Genomic DNA, 27,006 nt, shown 5'->3' on the forward strand with positions numbered 1-27,006 from the left:
ATGAAAATATTCTAAAATCAGACAGCGGTGGTGGCCACATTGTGAATGTACTGAAAACCACTGCATTGTATACTTAAAGGGGTGAATTTTATGGTATATGAATTAGAGCTCAATAAAAATAACTAATGAGGCATACCAGGGTGGCTTAGTCAGTTAAACTTCTGACTCTTGATTTTGGCTCAGGTGGTGACGTCACGGTCATGAGAGAGATCTCTCTCTCTCTCAAAATAAATAAATGAACTAAAAAAAAAAAATAACTGGTGAAAAATTTAACTAGTCACCATCCTATATTATTTGTTAAATCTGGGTGCATCTGATCAGTAAAACCCAAGTTACATACATCTGCACTGTAGCCACAGGGGCCTCTGGGAAATGCTGGTTTGGGACTTACAACGTGGAAAGCCATCAAAATGTATACAGGGGTTTTGAGACATGTTGAACAGCCTCAAATGGCAGATGTTTACTACAGATTCTGAAGTGAAAATGCCTGGGTTTGAATGTCATGTCTGCCACTTACCAGCTGTGAGACGAGGGAAAGTTACATGGCATCCCCTGCTTCTTGAAAGTTCATATTACACCACTATGCTCTTACAAAAGACCTCCATTAGCACCTGTTTTTGCTAACTGAAAGAAATTTGAAGAGCACTGTTGCTTTTACATTAGAAAGTGAAAAACGAAAGCAGCGCTAAGCTTCTATTTTGCAGCGAGCTGTTCTAGAGGCAGCACGCACCCAGAGAGGCAGAGTGGCCTGCCAAGCTCCTTCCCCAGGAACTAAACTCAGCATCTCAGCATCAAGCTGCACAGTTTTGAACTGTATCTGTGAGCATCTGTGCTTTATCTCAATTTATTTTGTGCATCTGTTAGCAAGATGTGTCCTGAAGCATCAGAAAAGCCTAAGAGAGGTTATTTTTGGGGTCTGGGAATGCTCAAAAAATTTTCCATATAAATGAATGGTAATTGCTTCTTCATTTTATGGCGTTTTGGCTTATGGAAGTTCTCATAGGAGCGCTCTATTTTGGGATAGCAAAGGAAACCTTGTAACCATCTGTGTCTCAGTTTCCTTACACGTAAAATTTGTCAGTACTGGTATTGTGATTGCTTCCTAACTGGTCTCCCTGTTTCCTTCTGCATTCTCCCTGCACTCTCCATTTACAGAACAGCCAGAGGGATCCTTTTAAAACCTAAGTTAGATTGTGTCACTTAAACTCTTTGGTGGTTTTCTAGACTACTCAGAGTAAGAGAATAGGGGCTTATACTGAAGAGACACTTTCAGAAGGGGAATCACAGTTGAGCAGGATGCAAACAAGAGAGATCAAGGAAAGAGGTATAGGAGGTACAGTACTGGAAGGAAACAGCCAGGAGATCTTAGAAAACAAACCTTCATATTTTCTAAACCCCACATGAAAAAAGTAAACAGAAGAGGGAGCTCCGTGGTGTTAGAAAAGCTATCTTGAATGAATATTAAATAAAAATGAGCCACAGAAAGGAATCAAGATTAAATCCCAAAGAAAGTTGTCACAATTACAAAGAGAATAAGGAACAGAATTATACCCTGCAGTCATTAAAGAAAGATAGTGCCTTCAAAATAAATTAAAACTATAGCTTATTATTTCAAAGCAGGCTAAAATACATACAGAAAAGAATATACATGAGAAAACATACACAGAAACAAGATGACAGAACGCAAGAAGTTGGTATGAAGAATAAAAGAAAAAATCATTTTAGATATGAAGTCTGAACTATGAAGAACACAGAAGAAAATAAACACAAAAATATGCCTTAAGAGAAGTTGAAGATGAAAAAGAGAAAAATGTTAAAAATCAAAAAGATATGGAGAGAAAGTACAAATACTTAAAACAGGTAAAAAAAAATCTATACAGATAATAAGAGTCACTGAAGCAAAACACAGTGTAAGAGAAGAAATACTAAAAACTATAATTTGAGAAGAAAAATCCTGAGGAAACAAAGATGTGAAAGAGGTTACCATTTAACTGAGACTATCAACCCAAGATGACCAACATGGCATGTAAAATTACTAGATTTTAAAGGAAAAGAAAAAATGTTTGGATATCTAGGTAAAAAAGAGCAAGTGCCTTATAAAGAAATGAAAACAGATTGTCTTCAGACTTTTCAACAATAGCACTTCCTGCCATAGAAATTTGAGTAATGACATATTTTATTTTATTTTATTTTATTTTATTTTATTTTATTTTTTTAAAAATTTTTAATGTTTATTTATTATTGAGAGATAGAGAGACACAGAGTGTGAGCAGGGGAGGGGGCAGAGAGAGGCGGAGACACAGAATCCGAAGCAGGCTCCAGGCTCTGAGCTGTCAGCACAGAGCTCAATGTGGGGCTCAAACTCACAAACTGCGAGATCATGACCTGAGCTGAAGTCAGTCGCCTACCCAGCTGAGCCACCCCGGCGCCCCGAGTAATGACATATTTTAGATACTCAGAGAAAGAAAATGAGAGTCAAGAATTTTATATCTGGCAAAATGACTTTTCGAGTATGAAAAGCACAACCTGTTATCAACATGCAAGAACCCAGGGAATATTGTTTCCCTGAGCCCTTCCTGAGCTAGCCAAAATGATTCCAGGGATTTCCAAGTATGCACTGGCGGCAAGTACTGAAGATGTCATTCCCTGTTGATCTGAGACTAAATGAGGGCTGATATGGAGAGAACATCATATGTCATGGTCGTAGGCTGTGACAGTGTGGATATAAAGCAACTATTCTTAAAAAAAATAAATAAATAAAGGAGAATAGGGATAAAATTACAAAAAATGTGTGACTATTTTCAGTAATCATAATTGGTAGTGAGAGTGTCAATATTGTTATTCTGAGATTCTAATGTGAGATAGAGCAAGTGAATACTGATGAGCTATTCTAATCCTATCATTCACTGTCTTCTTGAGAACCAGAATTCTTTTTTTTAATTTTTAATTTTTATTTTAGAGAGAGAGAGTGGGGAGAGGGGAAGAAGGAGAGAGAGGGAGAGAGAGACAGAGAATCTTAAGTAGGCTCCACACTCAGCACAGAGCCCAACGCAGGGCTTGATCCCGCGAACCCTGGGACCTGACCTGAGCCAAAGTCAAGAGTTGGATGCGCAACCCACTGAGCCAACCAGACACCCCTCTTTTTTTATTTTTGAGAGAGAGAGAGAGAGAGAGAGAGAGAGAGAGAGAATGAACATGTGCAGGGAAGGGGCATAGAGAAAGAGAGAGATCTTAAGCAGGCTCCATGCTGGGCATTCTTGGTCTGACATAGGGCGTGGTCTTGGGGCTTGGTCTGACAACTATGAGATCATGACCTGAGCCGAAATCAGAAGTCAAGTGCTTAACTGACTGTGCAACCCAGGTATCCTGAGAACCTGATTTCTTATATGAAAGAAAGGAGTCTTGAAATTTATAGTCTTGATATGTGAATAGAAAATGTTAGTATGAACGTGTGTGTGTGTGTGTGTGTGTGTGTGTGTGTACCTACTGAAAGCCCTAGAAACATAGACCAATCCAGGTATCTATGAATACCCCTAATGTTTAGACTGTTGTTTTGAAATACTATTTCAAGAAATCAAGGCTTCTTGTTCTTGGAGAACTGGCTGATTTTAGGTACAGGGCAAGAAATATACAAATTGAGCCTGGAACATCTTATATGCCAGATAGCAAGGAGTCTGTCAAAGACTACAAGGTTGTGTCAAAAAGACTCTGAACCAACTTGAAGAGGTTTCCATTGGCCAAAGAGGGAGTAATTTGAGCTTCAGTATGATAATAGCTACCATGTATTGCAACACATAAAATATATTTGAATTGATGAGTTCATAATGATATTTTTAAAATATAAAAATAAATGGTCATCTTTGGAGGATAATAGGGAAACAATTTATTACTATCTTGAAATCTGGTAAATAAATGGAAAGAATCAAACATTTATCCTGCCTTTCCTGTATGAACTTTACCATTGTGTAACCAAATAGTAGAAAAGGAAAGCATTGCTTTATAAAATTATTCCAGCTGATAGATGAAAACTAAATTATATCATTTGAATGTCACTAATTTGCAACTACCAGCAAATTAATGAATCTAGGAAATGAACATCAGTGGTTGCTAATATCATAAAAAAGAGCCAGCCAGACATTATGTGCCTCCCGATAAAAGAGCACAGGATTTTTATTCTCACCAAAGGAAGAGAACTTGAATCTGCTCAAGGTCTGAATCCAGCACCCAATCCGCAAGAAACGGAGGACAGTGGAACATACTGAATGCATCATAAGGATGCAATCAGCAAAATTATAACTGTGGAAAATTCCATAGGCCAGTGATTCTCAATGTGTGGTCCCAGACCAGCCGCACCCACATCACCTGGGAACTTGCTAGAAAAGCAAATTCTCAAGCCCCATTCTGACCTACTGAATCAGAAATTCATGAAGGGAGGTCCAACAATCTGTATTGTAATGAGCTGATGCAGGCTTATGTTTGAGAGCCACTGCTATAGGCCTATTGTCCAGGGTTCTTGAATAGAAGCGAAAGGAAAAGAAAGGGTTAGAAGAGAAGCTATAGACTAAATGAGATACATCGATTTTTTTTTAAATGAGTGAGACAAAATTACAGTGTTTAAGGACCTGCATTTGGGTGAAAAATCATACAGAACCATAAGGACGTTATTCGGACAAAGTTAACAGCACGGTCGCTTTGGGAGAAATGTAGGAAGTTATAACTTTACTGAAGTCAGAGCACATGAGAGGATGCCTGGAGTGCTGGAAAAGTTCTGTTTCTTCACCTGGGTGATAACTACAAGGGTGTTTGGTAGATAATACTTCACTAAAGCTATACATTTCTTTTGCATGGTTTTCTGTATTTTTGTTTTGTTTCACAATAAAAAAATTATTGAGAAATTATTGTTGATTGAATGACATTATTTAAACCTCTTGGGCCTTAGCTTCTTTGTCTGAGCTATGAAGATGTAGCTTCATGCTCACTCTGGAATTTTATTTCACAAGCCAAATAATGCTGACCTTATGGTAGTTATTTGTCATGGTTACGGGAAATGACTGCATACATTATAGTCCTCTAAGCCAGTACTTAAATCATGTGTGGGGAGTGGAGAGAGCAGAAAGGATTGGCTTAATTCTTAACAATAATTGCCTCTACACTCCCATTTTCTCTTTGCAACTGCCTGAGAAATACACTCTGTCACCAGAAGCCCGTCAAAGAAGAGGAAAAAACTGTAAACGTGGGATCCTTTGAGGTAGTAGCATCTCATTTCCCTCTGGAGGGAGGATGTGTACTTATAATCACTCTTCTGCTTAAGACGGGGGTCATCGCACAGGCAAAATCTGCGGAGAACTGGCACGGGATTCAAAGTTGGACAATTTCTTTCAGCTCAAATAAAGGCGAGCCTCAGCGAGGAGGTATGAGTGATGCTACAGGGCAAGGTCCCATCCCACCAATGACTGAGGTAAAGACTGAGCTGTTGGTGTGGAGAACTCAGCAGTAGGACTACACCAGAGCAGAATGTGGCAAAAGCCTTCACGGACCACTCCCCCTGACTGGTAGCGATCGGGCCAGAACTCTGTGGCTGCCAGGCCAGGGAAGTGTGTGCCCATGGGTCTTAGGGTTGTGTGTAGACAAAGGTAATTGTGAAGGAGCTTGAAACCACTCACTCGGTTCGGGAACTTTTACACCCCTTAATTCTTTTTCTCCCTCTTTTATATAAATATTAATTCCTTTTATAAATATGTTAATGTCTGTGCTTTCTATTTAACTTTTATATTTGTCAATTTTTATTGTATTTCATAGGAATATCAGTCTGTGATTGATTGGAAATTAAAGCCCCCCCCCCTGCCCCCCACCGGCCTTCTAAAAGTGTGTCTGCCATAGATAGTTTGAGAAGCACTGAAATATAGACCACATTAAAATTTTAAAATTCTGTTCATTAAAAGGCATCATAAAGAGTGAAAACACAAGTCACTGAATGGGAGAAAATGTTTGCAATACATAAAACACATAAAGGACTAGTATCTAAAATACATAAAGAATTCATACAAACTAATTAGAAAAATGGGCAAAAGAGTTGAAAAGTCCCTTCACGTAAGAGGAAGGCCTGATGGCCAATAAGCACATGGAAAGGGATCCGTTCATTTGGGAAATGAAAATGAAAACCACAGTGAAAACCACATGGTCACCAGATGGGCAAAAATTATGAATGTATGAAATTATGAAATTATGAATGTATGAAATTATGTATGAAAAATTATGAATAATCTCCCAATTATGAATGTTGGTTGAGAGTATGGAAGCTCTCATATATTGCTCATGAAAATGTAGAATTGGTGACATCACTGTAGAAAAATCTCTGACGGTATGAATCTACCAAAGCTTAATATGCACATGACCCATGAGCCAGCAAATTCCACTCCCAGACACACTACAGATATTTGACTCAAGTAAGTCAAATGGCGGGTGCAAAATTTTGCAGAGCAGCATTATTTGTAATAACCCCAAATGGAAACACTCAACCATACATCTGTCACCTGAAGAAGGGTAAATTCTGGTTTATATACACTGTGGAACACTAAACAGGAATGAAAAAGAACAATCCACAGCTTTACACTACACCATGGATGAATCTGTCAGACATACCCCGTTGCCATAGGGCTTCATCATGGTTCCCTCAATGAGGCACAGGATGCTTCAGCAGATGAATTGGTCTATAAATTCAGATCTATCCTGGTGCTGGAATATTTTCCTCTGAAACAGAAGATTGATGGAGTCTGGGACCAGAAGAAGTTTCAGAATCTGACTTATAGTCTATGACTCTAAGAAAGTCAGAGGCTGGAACCAGAGTCAGGCCACCAGACCCCCTTGCTGGAGTCCTTGTGCTGGGGACTCACCAGGTTGGGGGTGGCTTCCCTATCTCCATATCTCAGCTGGACAGCATTTGGCCCAGTGGTTCTTGAACCAATCCCATATTTTGTGCTTGAATTTGTTAGCTTAGTCATCCCCTTCTTTATAGGGTGGGTGCCTGGTTCTCTCAAATTGTTCCTTCAACCCTTGCTGTTACTCCCTGCTGTAGGTGAAGCATCCCTGGATTGCCTCCTTGTGGGGCCCAGGAGTTCCTTCCATCCTTCCACTCAGTTCCCTCTCTGAGTTTTTACTGACAACTTTTGTTTATTGTACTGCTTGTTGGCATCTTTACTAGGGTCAAAGGATTAGGCAAAAATACTTCTTCCATTCGTTGTTAATCTTCCGTTGTTAATCAACGGTCCTAAGTCCTTGAACCCAAACTTTCCTCACCTTCTCCTGATCTAATTATATCTGTCATTTCTCTTTCTCCCCTGCAACTTCTACCTCTCCCTTTCTGCTGGCTCCTGCTCCTGCTGTGTGGAATGGTACCCCCCCCCCCCGCCCCCGCCCCGCCACTTTCCAACCCTTTCTCTACTCATCTCTGAGACCCGGGTTTTAGGTAATGTGTACCTCATCGCTGCCCCCTGTCCTGGATTTAATACTCATCACCAAGTGTGTCTCTCTCTGTCACTGAACCAACTACGATGCCAGCAGGGACACTAAGAGTATTTGCTGGATGGATGAATGAATAAATAGCTAATTATTGAGGAATGAAGGCGGTATTCAAAATTGGTCCATTTTGCTTGGGTGGGCACAAGTGATAAAGTATGAAACTAATCTACCTCATGAGGTTGGGAGATGTAACCGTGCTTTACCCTTTCTCTGTCTGCACAAATAATGAGGAGTTAGCTGCATTCTCTTAGAACTGAAAGCTTTTGTTGTTCTCCATGCTTCTCCATGATTTCCTGACCACGCAAGGGCCCTCCTAATCACTGCATATGTTACTGGAAAAGGCATGCAGTGCCCTCACATTCCCACTGAAGACCTCTCCTGATGGTCCCCACTATATAAAGAAAAGTTTCAAATTTTGTTTACAAACTGTATGTAGGAAAAGGGTATTATTTGCCAACCATATGAAGCAAAAGGTAAAATATTACGCAGACAATCCCCAACTTATGATGGTTAGACTTACAATTTTTCAACTTTGCAATGGTGTGCAAGTGGTTTGTATTCCGGTGGAAACTGTGCTTAGAATTTTTAATTTTGAGTTTTGATCTTTTCCCTAGGGATATGTGTACAACAGTCTCTCGTGATGCAGCCCCAGCTGCCAGGCAGCCACACGATCATGTGAGTAAACAACAAATAGACTGACAACCATTCTGTACCCACACAACCATCCCGCTTTTCACTTTCAGTACAGTGAGATTAAAGTACAATGAATTACATGAGATAGTCAACACTTACTATAAAATAGATGTTGTGACAAAGCAGGAAAGAACATCCAATGGAAAAAAGACAGTCTCTTTAACAAATGGTGCTGGGAGAACTGGACAGCAACATGCAGAAGGTTGAAACTAGACCACTTTCTCACACCATTCACAAAAATAAACTCGAAATGGATAAAGGACCTGAATGTGAGACAGGAAACCATCAAAACCCTAGAGGAGAAAGCAGGAAAAGACCTCTCTGACCTCAGCCGTAGCAATCTCTTACTTGACACATCCCCAAAGGCAAGGGAATTAAAAGCAAAAATGAACTACTGGCACCTTATGAAGATAAAAAGCTTCTGCACAGCAAAGGAAACAACCAACAAAACTAAAAGGCAACCAACGGAATGGGAAAAGATATTTGCAAATGACATATCGGACAAAGGGCTAGTATCCAAAATCTATAAAGAGCTCACCAAACTCCACACCCGAAAAACAAGTAACCCAGTGAAGAAATGGGCAGAAAACATGAATAGACACTTCTCTAAAGAAGACATCCGGATGGCCAACGGGCACATGAAAAGATGTTCAACGTCGCTCCTTATCAAGGAAATACAAATCAAAACCACACTCAGATATCACCTCACGCCAGTCAGAGTGGCCAAAATGAACAAATCAGGAGACTATAGATGCTGGCGAGGATGTGGAGAAATGGGAACCCTCTTGCACTGTTGGTGGGAATGCAAATTGGTGCAGCTGCCCTGGAAAGCAGTGTGGAGGTTCCTCAGAAAATTAAAAATAGACCTACCCTATGACCCAGCAATAGCACTGCTAGGAATTTACCCAAGGGATACAGGAGTGCTGATGCATAGGGGCACTTGTACCCCAATGTTTATAGCAGCACTCTCAACAATAGCCAAATTATGGAAAGAGCCTAAATGTCTATCAACTGATGAATGGATAAAGAAATTGTGGTTTATATACACAATGGAATACTACATGGCAATGAGAAAGAATGAAATATGGCCTTTTGTAGCAACGTGGATGGAACTGGAGAGTGTGATGCTAAGTGAAATAAGCCATACAGAGAAAGACAGATACCATATGGTTTCATTCTTATGTGGATCCTGAGAAACTTAAAAAAATAAATAAATAAATAAATAAATAAATAAATAAATAAATAAAATAAAATAGATGTTGTTGGTTAGCCGTAGGCCAATGTAAGTCTTCTGAGTACATTTAAGGTAGGTTAGGCTAAGCTATGATGTTTGGTTGGTTAAGTGTATTAAATGCATTTTCTTTAAAAAAAAAATTGTTTTTAGTGCTTATTCACCTTTGAGAGAGAGAGAGAGAGAGAGAGAGAGAGAGGCAGAACATGAGTGGGGAGGGGAAGAGACAGAGACACAGAATCCAAAGCAGTCTCCAGGCTCCAAGCTGTCAGCACAGAGCTTGATGCGGGACTCAAACCCACAAGCTGCGAGACCGTGACCTGAACTAAAGTCAGACGCTCAACTTGACTGAGCACCCACGCGCCCCTGAATGAATTTTCAACTTATGATATTTTCAACTTACAATGGGTTTATTGGTAACCCCATTGTACATGGAGGAAAATCTGTACTTAATTACAAGAGTGAGAATTAATTTTTAGTTGTCTCCCCTGTGTTAATTGGGATGCTGCAGACTGCTGTTGCTTGGAGGTCATGTCTGTGAGTGACTCACTGTTGAGAATAAACATCTCTCTAACTCAGGAACAGAATGAGCATTAATAGTCTGCCATAAATCCTGTTGGTTCACAGTTTGAAAGCTTGTTTTTGCACAGATGTTAATACTAATGTGTGGCTTTAAAACACTCCTTCCATTATGCCAATGTTGTGTTCCAACATTCCCCGTGAAGGGTTTTATCTATTGTTTTACTCACCTGCCTTTGCAAAACTCTCACCTGATGGTGAGAAACACAACCCACCCTCTAATATCCCAGAGCACAAAGAGAGGGCAACCTCTCCTCTGAGTGAGAAAAACAGGGCTACATTTGTGTGGGAGGAAACTTATATATACCCATGTTTATAAATAATAGATTTTATACTATATCTATTAATTATATCAATCAAAATGCATTAAGCATCAGTTATGTGCACACTATACCGGGGCGCTGGGGACACGACATTGAATAAAATATGATTTCCAACCTCAAGTTCTAACAATCTAGTGAGGGTTAATACTTTAGCACCAAAGAGGGATGTGACTTATAGTTTTTAACCACTCTTTAAAAATTCCACATTTTCATTTAGAGTCATCACTCACGTGAACAGTCTCTCCTTTTATGAGAAGGGAAAGCATCAACTCCAGTTTCTGTTCTTTTGCCCCAGCCAGCCATAATTCCTGAGACATTTTCCTGAGATCTTTTCATCAAAAAAAGAGAAAATGTACAAACATGACACCGACAAGGGTAGTGGCACCATGCCTGTGGGCAGGTCAACATGTTATCATGTGATAACACGGACCACATGTGGTATCATGTGACCACGAGGAACAAACTGGGATTTACAACCACACTCATATTCTAAGGAGGTAGCTCTCATTAGATGGAGGCCTTGTTTTTCAGCTGAGCCCTTTCAAGGGTGCTGAAGTTGGAAGCTGGCCGTGGAGAAAGTTTGCGTCACAGAGTGAGAAGAATCAGGAGTTCTCAGTGTCAATCCTTGGGGGAGGAAAAGAGGAAGAAAGAGAAGCAAAGCGGGGAGGTGTCAGAGTGTGGAGGAGAGACAGAATGAGGCAAATGCTCTGTGCACGAAATGGTCAAAGAACCACCCTCAGTGGTGGGACAGGCCACAGGATGATGCCCGGGAGTCAATTTGAAGGAGTTTGCATGGCTGTAGCGAAGCATCTGTTGACCTCTGTGGTCTTCCCCCTTCCTCAGTAAAGTCTGCTACTCACATACAGGACGTGCACGGATGGGCACGGATGGGCTGTGTGGTGGGCAGAACCATGGCCCTCAAAATTGTTCTAAATGCTGGGACCTGTGATTACGTTAGATGACTGTGATGTGATTAAGGATCTTGAGGTGGGGTGATTATTCTGGATTATCTGGGTGGCCCAGTGTAATCACAAAGATCCTTAAAAGTGGGAGAGGAAGGCAGAAGAGGAGAGGTAGGAGATGTGAGTACAGAAGAAAGGCCTAGAGAGATGTGACATTGTTGGCTTTTAGGATGGAGAAAAGGGCCACCGCCGGGGGTTAGAAAAGGCCAGGAGACAGGTTCTCTGTTAGAGCCTCAGAAAGGAAAGTAGCCCTCACCAACGCCTACATTTTAGCCCTGAGAGACTCACGTTGGATTTTAGACTTCAAACTGTAAGATAATAAATGTACATTTTTAAGGCACTAAGTTTATGGTAACTTGTTACAGCAGCAACAGAAAACTAATACAGGGTGTAAGTCAGGGAGAGGAATTGAGTACAAAGACAGAACGATGTAAGTGAGATTTAGGGACAGTCGTGAGACCAGAGGGTTGCTGTGGCAGGCGTAATAGAATTTAAAGTCAGAAGGGTGAGTCTGACTCGGGCTGTGGGAGCCTTACATGAAAAATTAATGAGTTTAGACATGATCTTTGGGTTATTGGAAAGCTTCTGATCAGTTTCAGTAAGGAGGGGCAATGAGCAGAAATTCGGAAGCGGAGGCCATGAAAGCATACTAAGGGACCTCCTGCAGTGCCTTCTGTAAAGATGCCCAGGGCCTGCCTTGGGGGCTTGGCTGTGTTGGGGCAAATGAACGCCCTGGGACTGCCATCCCCACTTCTCTAGGGCACTTTGCCTTGTTCCCTGCTTTCTATTTTTGGCTTCTACTTCAGATTTCATTTGAACAAGGGATTTGTATCTGAAATAAAATTTTCAGGTTATGGAATGAGCACATCTTGCTACAGAGAGGTTAAGTGTCTTGTTCCAGGTCACCCAACTGGAAGGTAGGGAGGCAGGCACTTTTCCCTAGGAATCGTGACTCCCAGTTCTGAACTCTTCTGGTGGCGGGTCACAGGGATGGGAAGGAGAAGTAGATGAGGCTATCTGCTAGGTGATTTTCACCATGGACTACGGAAGCTTTGAGCATGAAAAGAAGGGTCTAGATGGGTGATGGGGATTAAGGAGGGCACTTGTGATGAACACTGGGTGTTGGTTTTAAGGGATGAACCACTGAATTCTACTTCTGAAACCAGTATGCACTGTATATTAACTAAAATTTTTAAAAAGACCAAAAACAAAGAAGAAGAAGGGTATGGATATGAAATGCAACTCTCAAGGATCAATGTGTCTTAGGGACTCAGTGGACCCAGAAACAGCAGTGTTTCACCCTCAGATCAGCAGCTGCCAGTGAGAAACAGTACACTGACCCCTTCCCAAGTACACAGATGGAAGGTGTGGACGTTGTGAAGCTCTTGCAGGAAGGAGAGTCACATCGGCAGACCCCAAGGTGGGCACACTAATGATGCAGACAGTCCCTTCGCAAGGAGGGTCCAGTGTTGGGTTAACAAAGCGAGAAAATGAATGGGGTGCCAGAGCAGGAAGCAGAAACCCACACTTGGGCTTCGGCTGCGATCCCGCAGGAATTACAGCTCAGTCTATTAACCTCCGCATGACCCCGCTTCCAGCCAACTTGTAAAATCATAAACCAAACAGCTCTGTGAGGGCTCGGAATGAATGTTTAGGGCCTTGTGGCTGTCTAAGCACGCCTTTCAATTGTCAGGGTATTATTACTTTAACAGGAACATTGTAATTACTTTTGCATTATTACAATACACAAAGTGATTTAAGCAGTAAAAAGGCTTTGATGAATTAGTAGTTCTTTTGATTCCTACAGTTTTGTGGCTCATGTTCAAAGACACCTTTTACAAGTTTCAGGTCCATGGAAAAACCACCATAGCTTTTACCCAGATTTTCTTTTTTTTTTCTGATTCAGAATCTGTATATCTTACTACTTCCTGGACATTCCACCCAAAATCTCACCCCCATCTCCAACTCAACGTGTTCAAAACTGAAACCCATCACCTTGCGCTCCCAGCTTGATTCTCCTCCTATATTTCTATGTGGGTGGATGGCCCTGCCACTCATCTGGCCATCCGAGCCCTGCATTCCATGAGTTATCTTTATTCTTCTCTGTCAGCCACCACCACTATTTACATCCGTAGAACACTATCAATCACCACCATAACAATAATAGTGGTGGCCACCTGGGTGGCTCAGTCGGTTAAGCGTCAGACTTCGGCTGAGGTCATGATCTCACAGTTGTGGGTTCGAGCCCCACGTCGGGCTCTGTGCTGACAGCTCAGAGCCTGGAGCCTGCTTCCGATTCTGTGTGTCCCTCTCTCTCTGCTCCTCCCCTGCTCGCACTCTGTCTCTCTCTCAAAAATAAATAAACATTAAAAAAATTTTTTTTTAAAGAGTGGTGGCCATTTCTGAGCCCCTTAGATACATTATTGCTAATCCTTAACAGTTCGGCAAATTTTATATTATCATCCTTATTTAATAGTCAAGGCCTTAAGATTCAGAGACATTCTTTCAGCAAAGTCCACCTGCTTGTAGGTGGCAGCCAGGGCCAGGATTTGAACTCACATTTGTCTGACTCTAAAATATGCATTTTCGATTAACCAGAGCACATCCAGTAGATTACCAATAGTTCTGTCCAAATTCCCCATTAAATATTACTGAAATCCACCCACTTGTTTCCATCTGCAGGGCTGTCCGCTGTGTTAGTTTATGTTTGTTAGTTCTCCCCAGGACTGATGGCAGGGCCTCCTTACTGGTCTCTCACCTCCAGTCTTATATTCTCAACTAACTCTCTAGTCATGTGTTGGTAACCCGACTGGTCATAAACACGTTCCTGCATGCTCACCCTGGGCCTACTAAATCTGAATCCCCAAGCCTGCATACCAGTCTTAGTAACAAGCATCCCCCCATCGGTTCTTAGGATTGGTCAGTATAGCCAAAGAGACCTCTAAGAGGGAAACCCCCTTCTTAAAACCTAAAGGGGCTCTTGGTCCCCAAAGGATAAACTGAAAACTCCTTAACCTGACATATAAGGGCCTTTCACGATTTAGCTCCTACTTATCCTATCAAAGTCACTTGGTTAATTGATGCACGGTATGGTAGACAGAATTACGGACCCCTAAAGTTGTGCCTGCCCTAATCTCCAGAACTCGTGAATAGGTTGCCTTAAGTGTCACAGAGAACTTTGCAAATGTGATTGAAGTTATGGACCGTGAGATGAGAAGCAGGTGGGCCCAACCTAATCTAATGAGTCATTAAAACGAGAGAACCTTTTCCGGCTGTGGTCAGAGAGGGCCATGATGATGAGAAAAGGGTCAAACAGATGACATAAGAAGGACTTGAACTGTCATTGCTGGCTTTGCAGATGGAGTTAGGGGCCATGAGTTAAGGAAGGTGGCAGTGGCTAGAAGCTGCAAAAGGCCAAGAAACAGATCGTCCCCTAGAGCTTCCAGAAAGGAATGCAACACCTTGATTTTAGCTCACGTTGGACTTCTGACCTCCAGAACGACCCAGTAATAAATAGGTGTTGTTTTATGCTGCTAAGTTTATGGTAATTTTTAAAAGCAGGAATAGAAACAAATGCACATAGTTTTCCAAAGGTGACCTGCTCATCTACACTTCTTTTTTTAAGTTTATTTTTTTATCTAGAGAGAGAGAGAGAGAGAGAGCACGCGTGCGAGCACACGCGCATAAGTGGGGGAGGGGCAGGGAGCGAGGGAGAGAGAGAGAATCCCAACAGCCTCCACACCGTCAGAGCAGAATTTGACTCGAGGCTGAACCCACAACCATGAGATCGTGACCTGAGCCAAAGTCAATGCTCAACTGACTGAGCCACCCAGGTTCCCCTCGTCTATACTTCTTGAACCTCTCATTCCTCTGCTTGGAGTGCCCTGTCGGGTCCACTTGGAAAACTCCTCTTCACCCTTCAAAAGTGAGCTCAAACTGGCCAATGCAGACTGGCATTTATGAATAGCTCCTTCAACTCTATAGCACCCAATATTATCAGCAGTAGTAACATCACCTTGCTTTTTATTTATTTATTTTTTTGTTTACTAATCTACATTCCCCATTCTCCTTAGGGCTGAGATCTGTCTTGCTAATTTTGTACTCCTAGCCTGGCATAGTGCCTGGTATTTAGTCAAAATTAGCTCAAAAAATATTTTCTGGGTAGTAACTATGGTGATATTGAAGAAATTGTATTATATAAGCACCTCATGTAAGCCATTTGCTGTTGGATTCTGTGAATCCTTAATAGAACTTCAGGGTTTTAAATGTTAAAAGTCAGAATGATTCCAAAAGTGAGTCTCTTTAAGACTGGTAGTTTTTGTTTACCACTTATATTTCTTTCTTTAGAAATCAATTTTTAAAATTTTCCTTATATGGAAAACATTTATTTCTGATATTTTACTCTGGACAGAAAACACCCAAAAGAAAAAAAATTACCTTGATCAAATGCAAATTCTGCATCCCAATGTTGTTATTAAGATTAAGCGTGCACATCTTCTCAGGAACTTGATTCTCACTGGTCCTCTTGCTCTGTAGCTGTGTGAAGAATTTAAGAGCCTTGCCATAGTTCCTCCATAATGTGAGAAAGCCTTTGGTAGCTAAGAGAGCACCATACGGATTCTAGGGAAGAAACTATCTGCTCCCAGAAGTAATCCTGTGGTTTTGTCCTGCCATCCCTGACATGACCCCGCTTTGTGTCAAAAGGAACCAAGCGGGGCATGACTGAGTGGCTCAGTCAGTTGAACTTCCGACTTCTGCTCACGTCATGAGCAGAAGTTCGTGAGTTCGAGCCCCCTCATCAGGCTCTGTGCTGACAGTTCAGAGCCTGCCTGGGGTTTTCTCTCTCTCTCCCTCTCTCTCTGCCCCTCCCCAACTTGTATGTGCTTAGGAGCCCCCCGCCCCTCTCTTCTCAAAATAAATACATAAACTTAAAAAAAACAAAAAAACAAAAAAACAACCCAAGGCCTCATCCCACACTTGCCTCAGGGCACAGGAGAGGACCAGGACAGGAACTTACTCTCCTAAGGTACCTGGAGAACTGTTATAAATTGTTTTCAGGAGTTGCTTTGTTCTCAGCCCTGTCTGCAAATTAGAACCACCTGGAGTGCTATTAGCAAATTCTTGTGGAATTCTTATCAGTTGGTATGTGGTAGGACCTGGGAACCGGTGTTTTTCAAAGATCCCCTGAATGATTCTGATGTGCAACCAGGCAAGATTCCCCGCAGGCTATAGTTTTCAAATTTCAGTTGGAATAAGAATGACAGGTGGTGTGTGCTTGGCATGCGGCATGGGCTCCCGGGGCCCCATCTGGGACCGTCCTGCTCCCAGAGTCCCCGCCAGCAGGTCTCAGGTGGAGTCTGGGAATCTGTTAGTTTAACCTGCAGCTCCAGCAAGTCTGAGGCAGCCCTGCAGGCCCCTGCCACCCACTCTGGGGGTGCAGACATTGTCAGTACCGCCATCTGGAAGCATCCGGCCCCACCCATTGCCCAGCTGCTAAAGTCAGGACACTGTCCTAAGAAGCAGAAACCCTGGCAAGGGACTCTTGGCGAGGGCCGCTGAAACAAAGGCTGCAGCTGTTTGCAAGCACCAGTTTGTCTATAATATGTTGACAGTGTGAAAGGGTGAGGAGAAAGCAGGACTGTATGCTGATGGCCATATACAGAACACAACCCTCCTTTCCCACCATGAGATAAAAGGGAATCAGGTCCTTAGGAATTCCACCTTTCCCAGTCAAGCATCCTGCTATGACATATTAACATCTTAAATTTCTTTTTTTTCTTTTAATTTTTTTTAATGTTTATTCATTTTTGACAGACAGAGCGCAAGTTGAGGAGGGGCAGAGAGAGAGGGAGACATAGAGTCCGAAGCAGGCTCCAGGCTCTGAGCTGTCAGCACAGAGCCTGACATGGGGCTCGAACCCACAAACCATGAGATCATAACCTGAGCTGAAGTTGGAGGCTTAACCGACACCACCCAGGTGCCCCACATCTTAAATTTCAATGGTAAATTTGAAAGAAGAGTTACATGAGAATTCACAAGTGAACTCCCACCACAGGCTGCAAACAACCGATTGTTTAAGATTCATTCAGCTTGGGGCGCCTGGGTGGCTCAGTCGGTTGAGTGTCCGACTTCGGCTCAGGTCATGATCTCGCACTCCGTGAGTTTGAGCCCCGCGTCGGGCTCTGGGCTGACAGCTCAGAGCCTGGAGCCTGTTTCAGATTCTGTGTCTCCCTCTCTCTGACCCTCCCCTGCTCACGCTCTGTCTCTCTCTGTCTCAGGAATAAATAGTTAAAAAAAATTTAAAAAAATAAAAAAAAAAGATTCATTCAGCTTCAGTTCATCCAGTTTTTATTCACTCAGCTTAAATTTTGTGACAGAAATGTTTTGACTGGGGGGCGGGGGGCGCCTGGCTGGCTCAGTCAGTGGAGCATGTGACTCTTGATCTCGGGGGTTGTGGGTTTGAGCTCCACATTGGATGTAGAGATTACTTAAAAATAAAATCTTAAAAAAATGTTTTGCATTGACTGACATAATATACGGGAAATTTATGAGTTTGTCACAGTCAGGTCAGCACTGCTCAGTTACCTGTGGTTTCATTTCAGGATATTTACATCAACAATCCTACTCATGAAGGACAAGCAAATATTTCCTTACATCAAGCGGGAGAGAGAACTCGGACTTCCCCACCCCTCACATTCACTTTCTCAAGGCTCTTGGATGAAAGATGGTCTAGAATGAGTCAGGCTGTTGCCTTATCTGCTGGGACCAGAGGGCTTCCAAAACCCCCCATGGATGGATCCAGATGGAAACTTGAGGCCATGGCATAAGAGTGGGTTATCTAGGTCAACTGAGAACTCTGGTGATGGTGAGCAGTAAGCAGGTGAGCCAGGGGTCCTCTATGATGAAGCCAAGTGGTGCCTGAGTTTGCTAAGATCCAAAGGTTTGCATTAAACTGTTCCCTGAACCTCCTACAGAAAGTCTCAGGATTCTTGGCACAGAGGTGGCCTTGGCTGCTGGTGGAGAACATAGTCTTCGAGATCGGTTGACCTGGCCTGGCAGCTATGGCTTTTTCCAGGCCTCCAGCCCTGACCTGACCCGCCTTGAGGGGTTCTAACCTAATCTTTGCGGTCACTGTACCTACAGTTACATTACCTCACACGCTTCCTAAACAGGGGCTGAAATATCAAAAAGTAAGTGCTGGTATATCTGGAATGAATAACATTTCTAGGAAATCTGAGCATGTGAAGAAGCGACTACATGTTCATTTGAATCCATTTCCCCAGCTTGTTGGTTGCTTACTGACAGCCAGCCCTGACAGAAGAAAGACAAATTTCCGCTTTCCTTTTAGAAACTTATCGGCTGCAAGTTGTCTGCAATTTGTGGAAACAATGTAAGAACTATAGGGAGAGCCAGGACTTGCCGTGTCTGCACACGCTTGGGGGGGCTCACCTCCAGTCCAAACTTTACCATGTTTCACACAGCATATGATAAATTTCACTTAATTCTTGAGGTTGGTTCGGATCTTATATAAAGGAGGGGCAACCATTTTCAAATGGCCATGTGATGTTACCTGCATTGCTAGACCGTGTTATAATCACTAACATGCCTTCCTTTGGTTGGGAAAGGATGAGTTTCATTCTTTGTTCTAAATGTGTTATTCTCCACAATCCCATCCTAGAGGGGAAAACTGTCTGGCTGAATTCTCAGTGTGACCCGAGCTCTAAATGACAAGCTATACATTATTTGGGTCTATCCACATTTAATTGTACTTCCACAGTTTCATGACCTGCACTGGAAGGCTTTTATGAGCCACTAATAACGTAGAAATCGGAATCTGACTAAAACCTATTATTGGCAGTAATCACATATTTGTAAACAATTCTAACAAAATGGAGGTACTTAAATTTTTTTTTTTTTTTTTTAGTGTTTATTTTTGAGATAGAGCGTGAGTTGGGGAGGGCAGAGAGAGAGGTAGACACAGAATCCAAAGCAGGCTCCAGGCTCCAAGCTGTCTGCACAGAGCCCGACATGGGGCTCAAACCATGAGGTCATGACCTGAGCCAAAGATGGACGCTTAACCAACTGAGCCACCCAGGCGCCCCTGAAATGGAGGTACTTTAAAAGGCTCTGTGACTTTGTGAAGCTCTGGCTGACTCTCTGCCTCAAAGCTTTTGTGGTACGTTGACTCGTATTTTCCTGCCTGATGAGGGATATTGCTCAGAGTGTTGACATAAAGCTTCTTTTGCCAGTCATGGGGGGGCATGTGTGCACACATGCAGGATGGAGGACTGAGAATATTTTAGTGGTACCCCAAAAAAAGCATCTGTTTTCAAAAAATGTTCACGTTTAGCACAAGAGTATTCTGATTCCACTAAATTATGGCATTAAGGTACGCATACATCCATGGGCCCTAGAGGAGATCCACATTTAAATTGGGAGCTCTCTCCTCAGTTCTGCGAAAGGTTGAAAGCACCATGTGAGTGGGTTACCATAAACTTTATACCCAACATGGGGCTTAAACTCACAACCCCAAGATCAAGAGTCACATGTTCTACTGACTGAGCCAGCCAGGCGCCCCTCTATCCCATTTTTTAAAATGCTGCTCGCATTGTATGTTGAGGACCGCCATATCGATTACCTGACCCATGAATGCATGTGATCTGCAGTTGGAAAAATGTGACAGTAGAAACATAAGAGTGTCCTCAGCTGAAAACTCTAACAGTAAGCCACAAAGACTGCTTGGGAGGTTTGGGAGTTGTAGTCTAGAACATTTTTTCCAGAACCTTCTCCTCAATGGTGGCCTGCAGCTTGTGCTCTGGGCAGCTGGGCTGGCAGCACCCTGGGAAGGCAGCACCCTGAGCTCACAAAATGGGGAGTGGGATAGGAGAAGGTTTGCATTCTTTTTTCCTTTAGCGGGGCCTGTTCAGGAAAAAGCCACCAATTCCAGCTCTTAGTGGAGGCTAAGAGCTTTGTCATCCCTGGAGGAAACCTCCCATCCTTTGAGATGAAACTCAAGTGTCACTTTCATGAAGCTTTTCTTTAACTCTGACCCTTGAGAATCCTCTTTTCCTCTTCTCAACACCTACCATTAACCCACTCCTCATTTTGTGTATATAACAGTGTCTAAACTGTGGATCAGTTATGTTTTGGTCTTATGTCCTTTATTGACTGTAAGTAGCTTGGGGACTGTCACGATGTCCTACTCATGTTTGTGTCCCTGATCTAGCACAGTGTCTTGCACATAGTAGGTGTTCAATTGATATTTAGTACATACGCAAGGAAGCCAGAGAAATGCTTTGTCTTGTACCTGGAAGTTGAAATTGATTTATCTTTGAGAAAGTGTTGCTAAAATTCTAAAGTCTCACTTATCCAGAATTGGGATCTCTTACCTTCTGCTTGTTCATCCATCCCTCCATCAGTCCCTCCATCCATCCAATGCTTGAGTCTACTGTGTTCCCATGCTAATCACTGGTTAGTAAGATGCGCAAGGGAACCCCTGTCTCTAGTGTGTGTCTATTGCCTAGAAGCCCAGAGTCTAAAGGGGCAGAAGATAAGGCAGAGAGTAATGACAACATACTATGAGAAGTGCTGTGAGGAGGGGTGGCAAACTCAGCTTTCTGACTCATCAAAACCCAGTGCTCTCTCACCATAGATTTTGTCTGCTGCTGTCCAGCTTCTTAAACTCTGCCCCACCAGCAAAACTTTTAAGCTTTATATTCTATAGGTTATATTATTTTAAAAACATTGCTGTGTAAAAATGTGAAATGTTCTACTACTGAATATGTTTTTTCCCAAGTGTTTACATATATCTAAAGCAAAGGTGATCAAATGGGAATTACAACACAATGTGAAAAGCAAACTATTTAGGTTGAATAACCTCACTCTACCGTTGAAACTTTTCAAAGGCTTCCCTTTGCCCTAAGAATAAAACCTGCAATGAGGTCTTGCCAGGACTAAAAGTTTCCACATGATCTGGCCCTATCTGCTTATCCTTCCCCACCGTCCTCTTTTCTCGGCTATGCTCCAACCAGGGTGGTCCCTCTGCTTGGTTCTCTTCCTCCATCCCATAGCGTGTGGGAGGCGGTGGGGTGCAGCCTACAAACTCATCAGAAAAGTCTTCCTGACCAGTTTATATAAAGGCATCTGCCCACCATTATTTTCTATCTTAGGAGCCTGATCTGACCACAACGTGCAATTATTTCATTTCATCACTTGTCTCTCTTGTTCTCTGAGCTCCACAAACTGTTCTGTTCACCAAGTTACCCGAGAAACCCACATAGTCTCTGGCACCTGGCAGACCTACTTTATAGATATGTCGTGAATACATGAATGTTAGGGCAGCTCACAGAATGTTAGGGCACCTGTTTGGGAAGGGAGGCCTAGCTAGGGACAAGCCGCTGCAAAACCCAGGAGTGGAACAACAGCGCCACCAAGTGATCAGTCACCATATTACCTAAGGCATCTGTTTTCCTGAAATCTGCATTAGAGGGCTGGCTGTTTCTGGCATTTAAAGGTGAATTGTAATCTACCAACCTTGCTTCTTTATTTCCTTTACTTAAAAAGAAAAAAAAAACTGTTCTTACTGTCCTCAAACATCTCCCACTTCTCCCCCTGCACAGGGCGGGGCATTTGAAGGCTTTGAGGCTAGCTAGCTAGGCAGACTTTGGGAGTTGCTATGGTAACTTTTCCCTTTTTTGCTAATGGTTTGGAAACCTTACATTTTCAAATCTGCGTGCTTTGAAAAGATCTGCTTGCATCTACTTTGTTTGTCAAGCTTTGCTTTGATTTACTGTATTTAATTTGCTTCACCTTCTAATTTGTTAAATGACATGTTATTAAAATTCCCCAAGGAGTCAGCAGAAATCTGCACTGCTGAGAGACATAACTGCATTCTGGAAGCATCGGTGATTCACATCTGAGCACCCCTCGCAAGGTCTGGAAAACCCATTAGGTTGTTACTGCTGAGCTGTCGCGGACAGAATCAGCGCTGGCCTGGAGTCTGCAGCCGGCAACTCCAGTTTTTGGGTGATGCTGGACAAGCCTGCGTCACCTCTTCATTCCCTATGCCCATCACCACCTCTGCTGCTCTGCCCTCTGCGGCCAACGGTCCTCCATACGAGGAGAGCGACCCTGATTGCTCATCGCACCTGCTTGTTTTGTCTCATTAGTCACCCCGACAAGGCAGGAAAACAGAATGTTCCATGCTCAATTAGAATGACGTGAAAATGCATCCCCGAGGTCTGTCCATCACAGATATGAGACAAACATAAGCAACAGAACATGCCATTAGGCGGTAATGGCCAGAGCAGCACCTCCATCTCAGGACTGAGGAAACAAGGCTGATTTAGAGAGGCCGTGCGGTGCAGGAGGGCATCCCTGCAGTGGGCAAGGGAAGTGCTAAGTAGAGGAAATGCTGGCAAGCAATGATTACAAAAAGGCTCCTAATAGAGATGGAGCTGTGAGAGCCTCCAGGAGAAAGGCAAAAGTAAACATTTTTTTGCATTGTGAGAAAAATAAATCTCAGAACCCTCTTAAACATTAGGAAGCAGCTGTAGGGTCCGTCTTGTGCTTCGAGTAAAAAGGGAGGCGATTTCTCTGAGCAAAGACCAAAGTCCCAGTGCCCTTTCTGTTAAGTGGCGTGTGTTTCCACTACCTCCCCATTTTATTTTTCAACAGAGTATGTGGTAGTTGCGTTACCTGAAGGCGTGTTCCTTGGAAAAAGGAAGAAATCAAATAACACAGAACTGTGTGTGGGAAAAACGAAGGCTCACTCTTCGTATCCCCTTTCTATGCACCTCTATGTAGGAGGTCCTCTTACTAGTTGGAGAGTTTTCCAGATATATAGACTTACCTATACATACGTAAATATATGTGCGTATATGTGTACATACACAATCTAGGCTTAAGGACTCAGTGAGACCGTGTGCTATTTCTGGAGTGCAGTTTTAACTTGGGGTCCAGTTTGAGTGTCAGGCACAGACCTCCTTCTTTGGGTGCTCCTTTTGTCTGCCCCCCTGAACCTGGCTCTCCCACCCCCTGCCACTTCATGCTGATCTCCCTACACACCATGCTGGGTCTGTATATCCTGGACATGCTGTCTGGATTTTGTGCTCGCTTTTCTGCCACCTTCCAGGTTGTTTTTTGTTCTGTTTTGTTCTGTTTTGTTTTGTTTTGTTTTGAAATCCCAGCTCTGTTACTGACCACGATACTCCCCAGAATCATTCACTTGAGTAAGGTTCACCTGCCTTCTTTATCTTCAGGGTCACAAGAGTCTCACTGAAGCTTCCATGATGTCTCCCTATCTTCCAGTGTGACACATAATTCCAGCCGTCTTCCCTAGGGTGTGTACATGGACCCTACCCCACCTGAGCTCTCTCTTCACCAACTTTGTGATCTTCCTGCCTTGATATCCAGGCTTGGCTCTTTCAACATTAGGGTTTCCCAGATTTGGATAAATGAAGGGCACATCCATCACGTACACACAATTTACCTGGTTGGCATGTTGCATAACAGCCATTGTGGTGAAGAGTAAGATAAGGGGAAAAATTGTTTTTTTGTCAAGCTTGTCCCAGTGGCTTCACCATCAAATCATTTTGCTAGTTGCTGCTAAGTAGAATTGGGATCTCAGATGGCATTCACACCTGCCTCCCCATCCCCCACGTACCCTTCACAACACCCCCCTACTTTTTTTTTTTTTTTTTTTTTTTTTACCTATAATTTCTTCCACATTGATTGAGAAAGTATTCACTCAGGGCATAACCCTGTGATAGGCACTGTGAGGGATATGAAAAAGCCATGGGGCCAACTGTTTTAAAAAGGTGTTAATTGGATTTTTCCCATATAAAACCCCCCATAGCATTTTATTTCCTAACTCTGCTTCTCACAGTCAACTTCATTTGCCCATTTAATGCAATTTGCTTCTCATGATAAGATTCTATTAAGTGATTATTAAGACATTCAGAGTTACTTCAGCCAAGCACATCTATAATCATTACCTACCTCCTGGGGGTGATGCGAGGTGTAATTAGTTAAAGCTCACCGTTACCTCCCAGAATCTGGAGCTACAAACAGAGACCACATCCACACAGCCAAGCCTGGAGCCCTGAACGTAGTGTAGCAGCAGGACCAACACAGCCTGGTCACATTTACATATATTGCATAGATCCGGGTTTCACGACAGTCAATGACTGATCTGTGGAAATAGATAGCATACCAGAAGCTGGCCATTTCTGTTATGTCCCTGAGGGTTGATTTCTTTTGGTTACTAAACCATATTATATATTATCCTAATCTTCCTAATAATGAAGCACTGGACCAGGATCTAAGGCTAAGATGTTGAGAAAGAAAGTCACTGCCCTTAGGAATTCATAATCAGCAAACTACACAAATGGCAGTCAACACTTTGGGCAAACTTTCACATTTACTGAAAAACCTAGCTGGTATTAAGGGAGAGTGGGAGGCAAAGAGAGAGGGAGAAAGAGGAAGAATTTGCCTCTAAGTGGTTTAAATACTTCATTGATGAAAGTACTTGAGTCAAGTACCAAAGGCCCCAGGGCTCCTAGGCTCTCTGTTCTCTCCTGGTGAGTCCACTGGTAGATTAGAAGCATTTAATTAGAGGTGGGGGGGGGAGGGGGGACTGCTTCAGTAGGCACACAGACAATGATGAGAAAGGACATGGGTGAAATCCCTATAATAAGGGATCAGGATGACTAACTGAAAAAAGAAACATGAATTTGCGGAGCAGTGCGGTGCGGGCACATTTAGTATCAGGGCAAAGAGCTCCACAAACTCCAGCAGCCCCTCAGGGTTTTCTTTGCATTATAGCACAACACAATCATTTATTTCATAAGGACCCCAACACACTAAAGGTTACAACATGGCTGCCAGGAAGGGGAATAAATAATAGAAGGTGATTTTCACCAAAAATAAATAAATAAATAAATAAATAAATAATAACAACGCTATGTCTGGGAATTCAAATCAGTTCTTAAAATGACTAAAATCGGTTCTTCACATAATTCTTCAATAATAAAATGCAGGAGGGCAAGTTGTAGTTCAATGCAAAGAAGTGTTCTCTCAAACTATTAGCTGCCCCTCAGTGGATTGGGTGACTTTGAGAGGGGGCGAGTGTCCTATGGCTTAAAGGTGGAAGCAAAGTGGGGACAGTCATTTACGGGGAGGCTGCCAGGGGACTGCAGATGTTGGCTTTCCACATGTTTTGTATTGTCTGAGAGCTAAAAAATGTCTTCTACATTTTAACATGCATATTGTAAAAATGTCCAGAGGTCTGTTAGCTTTTCACGGAGAACTGTTGCTACATGTTGCTTCTTGACTTGTCAAGCCTAAAATGTTTACTATCTGGTACTTTACAGGAAAAGCATGCAGACCCCTGCTTTAAGGGATTGAAGTTCCCCCAATGCTGAGGCGCTGGGATCTGAAGCACAGCTCATTTTCTGACAAAGCCTCATCCAAGTGGCAAAACTATCTCACTGTGGAGTAGAGCGTCCCTACAGGAGACACGGACTGTCTCGGGGACCAAACTTGGATCTAATATTAGGGAATACGTATGAGGATACACAAATACTGCATTTCCTCCTTCTCTCCTGTTTCCTGCAAATTAAATTTTAGACTTTCAGATTTTATTCGTTGGCTGGGAAGAAAGGCAACTCAACGAGCTCCCCAAGACAAACGTCAGGAACAGGGCGCATCAGAAATAGAAGTAACAGAAACCAGATTTCCCCTCCTGTCAGCAGAAATGGGATATTTCCCAGGGCATCCCACATACAAGGGCTGAGGGTCCCTGCACCACCCTCCAGGGAGTTCCTCCAGGGAAGAAGGTAGAGGCCAAGGCCAGGGAGCATCATGTCATTTCTACTCTAAAAGAGAAATACCCTTTAGAAAATGTCAGTGCTCAAATTCCTCTAATTTTTTTTCCTCTTTTTTATTTTTTTTAACTTACGAAGATGCCATCTCCACCTGTTCTGTCTTCGCTGAGGGATTAGCAACCCTTGAAAGGCTCTGGTCTCTGGGCCTGCTGGGGGCAAGAAGAAAAGGGCTCGTCTTATGACTATCACAGGTGTGAGGTGACAGTTTCAGTAAGTCAGTAAGATTCCTGGATCTCCAGGAGGAGGAGAAACAAAGAGGGGGAAAAAAAACCTCTGACACAACCCAGTTAATCTTAGCTTAAGGTAATAAATTCCACTGCTCAGAATTTGAGCCAAGAAAACACCAGTCTTCAGGGGATTTTATCATCTCCGGGGACACATAAGTGTTTCGTGTTGGTTTTTAAAATGTGCACGCGTCTATGCATGTTTCTTAGCATCAGTGTGCCTAGACAATGGCAAGTCCCTCTGGGCACAACAGCATGCAGTCTGCGACATTTAAAATCACACATTGTAAGTATTTTTAATTGCCTCAAGCAATTGTGCGTGCGCACACACACGCACACACACACACACACACACACACACACACACACCAGCTCAGTGCTCTGTGACTTCTACCGCTGCGTCCTCCTCTGCTGTATGTCACATTACAGGGCCACGGAAGCAAAGCTGATTGCACAAAAAGGGCCAGACTAATGTCACAAGCCCTGCATAGATTTCTCCAGGTCTTTCATTTCAGAACCCCGAGCACAAAAGGATTATTGTTATGCCACATTGAACTACACGTTAATTGTGTGGCCCCAGTCACTCCTGAA

The 27,006-nt window shown here is 42.9% G+C and overlaps 1 long non-coding RNA gene across 2 annotated transcripts in view; it reads left to right on the top strand.

Moving 5' to 3' along the window:
• LOC122241476 overlaps window positions 1–25,975 on the top strand; it is a 62,998-nt gene extending 37,023 nt beyond the window's left edge. The window contains exons 5-7 of one of the 2 annotated variants that reach the window (XR_006221645.1): window positions 8,133–8,193; window positions 17,909–18,186; window positions 25,679–25,975. This is a non-coding gene — a long non-coding RNA (uncharacterized LOC122241476). Of the gene's footprint in view, window positions 1–8,132; window positions 8,194–17,908; window positions 18,295–25,678 lie in introns of those variants that run through there. The other variant, XR_006221644.1, reaches the window with a different exon arrangement.
• Window positions 25,976–27,006: the final 1,031 nt, after the last annotated feature.

This window comes from Panthera tigris, chromosome C1 (assembly GCF_018350195.1).
Source record: "Panthera tigris isolate Pti1 chromosome C1, P.tigris_Pti1_mat1.1, whole genome shotgun sequence".
NCBI classification, from domain to species: Eukaryota; Metazoa; Chordata; class Mammalia; order Carnivora; family Felidae; genus Panthera; species Panthera tigris.